This window comes from Vicugna pacos, unplaced genomic scaffold (assembly GCF_048564905.1).
Source record: "Vicugna pacos unplaced genomic scaffold, VicPac4 scaffold_104, whole genome shotgun sequence".
In the NCBI taxonomy this organism is placed as follows: domain Eukaryota; kingdom Metazoa; phylum Chordata; class Mammalia; order Artiodactyla; family Camelidae; genus Vicugna; species Vicugna pacos.
Window position 1 is genome coordinate 7346805 of NW_027328784.1, and position 2901 is coordinate 7349705.

At 35.2% G+C, this 2901-nt stretch overlaps 1 long non-coding RNA gene across 1 annotated transcript; it reads right to left on the bottom strand.

Annotated features, from left to right (window-relative positions):
* Positions 1 to 228: 228 nt before the first annotated feature.
* LOC140694827 (uncharacterized) lies at positions 229 to 2193 on the bottom strand. The gene is made up of 3 exons (XR_012070469.1): positions 2166 to 2193; positions 1251 to 1445; positions 229 to 504 (listed from the first exon to the last, which is right to left on the bottom strand). It is a non-coding gene; the product is annotated as an uncharacterized lncRNA (long non-coding RNA).
* Between the last annotated feature and the right edge of the window lie 708 nt (positions 2194 to 2901).

Consider the following 2901-nt stretch of genomic DNA (forward strand, 5'->3'; position numbering starts at 1 on the left):
TGTTCTAAGAGAGCTTGTGGTTTATACAAGGTAACTAACCAGCCACTGTTTACTATCCTAACAGGAATCTGTAGGCATATTTCTTTTCTTTCTCTTTTTTCCTTTTTATGGGCAGCTTTTAAAAACCAAATCAAACCAACCAAACCAAATCACTGATAATTCAACAGCAGGTTCTAAATCACCCCCAAGACAGCAGCTAAACTCGGTTTAGACTTACAATGCGGTTTCTGGTGGTTGGATTGGAGAATGTATCTCTATGCTGAATATAAAAGTCATTCACGGAGCTCTTCTCAAATAGGGCAAAGAAAAGCTCTTGTTCCGGTTGTTGATACTTTCATCCACTTGGAGGACTTTCATAAAACATCTCAAGTTATCAAAGGCTGAGGACCGGGTTTTCAGATCATTGGGCTTCAGAGGCAATATTATGTGCAGTATCTCAGCGTATGTACAGAACACCTCCCACAGGGGGTGTACTTTTGCAAATACAAGCTTGTCATCCAAAACCTACATTGGGAGAATGAAAACACAAACCGGGAAAGTATTTTCACATTTTTAGTACACAGATTTTTCTTACGTTGCTGGTAGTTAAAGCACTTGTGTAAACACACACATATGTCACACTGGTAAAAGTGAAGATATAATAAAAATAGATTTGCAATCCATCATACATTTTTGCCTTAAAGATAATTTCTTTGTTGAAATTACTGAAAAGTTATTTAAAATCCTTACAGTTCCTTCGTAAAATAACCAATGTTTTAGATGAAGAAAAGCAAACTTGTTAATTTTTAGTCCAAATTAGTAACTAAAAATAGAAACACCAAAATATTCTTTGCAGTGGTATTGTAATGACAATTTTTTAAATTTCTGAAACCTAGGACTATTTACATATCTGTTCAATATAGTGTTAAACAGCCATTAAAAGGGATTTAAAAGATTTATATTTATTGATATGGAATATATAATAAAAGGAGAAAGTAAAAAAATGTGAAATGATAATTTTCCTTTTTGGAAGGGAAAAATATCTTCATTTGAACAAAAAAAGTTTAGAAGGATTTTATGATTCTTTATGTATAATTAAGGTACAGATGATTTTTAATTCCATTGTTCTTTCATTTTCAATTTTGGGGGGAAACTTTTTATAATAAAAAAATCTTTAAAAATGTTCTTGCATAAATACATTAATAGATATATTTATGACTATATTCTCTGGCTATTAAAAAAGATCTCCTAACTGTAGATCTGAAACATACATTCCATAATGCAGATTCTGAGTGACTCGCCTCCCAGCCCACAGCGAAGGCACGGCTAGTGTGACATGTTTCAAATACCATTCCAAGGAACATGCAGGCTCCCAGCCAATGGCTGCAAGGGGACTGACACTGATCTGGTTGCTCCCAGCTGCAGACCATCACAGATGAGGTTAGATCCACAGGCTCATGTTTTCTCTGTCAAAAGAAATCAGAAAATGTTAGGCTTTTACTTTCACCAGGGAACAAGAAGTTGTTTTTTTATGCAAAAAAATAACAACAAACCAATTTGAACCTGATGAAAAGACATTTACTCAAAACAGCACAGTAGCAATGAAAGTGTTCTGGCAGACAGGGACTTGTTGGATTCCTGTGAGTGCTGGACTCCTCACATGGAATTTCCTTGGCACTCCAGAAGGCCTGTGGTTGTCCTCATGGGTTTGTGGCCATAAGTGGTGCACAAAAGTCTCTGGCTTTGCCACAATTTCAAAGCCTTTTTGGCTTATGAAAGGTTTTGTCCTCAAATGGAGTTTTCTTGAGTCCAGTCACTGATGTCATTTACCAGAGTTACAGTCCAGATCTGATATTCTAGACTCTTAATATCTTGCAGACATTCAAATGGTTCAGGTTTGGATGTGTATTCACCTCTGCAGGCCTGGACCAAGTCCGATAAAGACACCCGGACAAGTTCAGCAAAATAAAAAGAAATTTTCCTCTCTGCAAGACTGAAATGTCTGTGAAGCTATAAAAACATCTGCACCTACAAAAATAGGGAACCAACTCATCAATAACATATCTATCCATAATGCATGGACATTCAAAATAAATACTGTATTTACTCCTATTAAATTCTATCTGGTTTTTGCCAAACTGTGTCCTAAACTGAAAGGAAGGTAGGTAAATGTAGAGATTTTTTACCTTTTAAGGAAAAAGGAACCCTCCTACTCAATTGGTGGGAATGTAAATTGGTGCAGCCTCTATGGAGGACAGAAGAGAGGTTCCATAAAAAAATGAAAATAGACTTCCGTGTGATCCAGCAATCCCATTCATGGGTATATGTTTGGAGAAAAATTTAATTCAAAAAGACACATGCACCCCAATGTTCACAGCAGCACTATTTAAAATAGCCAAGACACTGAAACAACCCAAATGTTCACTGACAGATGACTGGATAAAGAAGTTGTGGTATATTATATATATATATATATGTATATATACATGTATACATATATATACACACACATATATATATACCATGAACACACACACAAATGGAATACTGTTCAGCCATTAAAAAATAAAATAATGCCATTTTCAATAACATGGATGGACCTACAGGGTATTATGCTAAGTGAAATAAGTCAGAGAAAGATAAACAAATATTCTATGTATTAACTTATATGTATATCTAAAAAATAAAACAAATTAATGACTATAATAAAACAGAAATAGACTCACAGGTACACAGAACAGACTTGTGGTTACCAATGGGGAGAAGGAGAAGAGGGGAGGCAGGGAGGGGTTAGGGGATTGAGAGGTAAAAAGTACTACGTATAAAATGGATAGGTTACAGGGCTGTATCATACAGCACAGGGAAATATAGCCATTATTTTATGGTGACTTTAAATGGAATATAATCTATGAAAATGTTGAG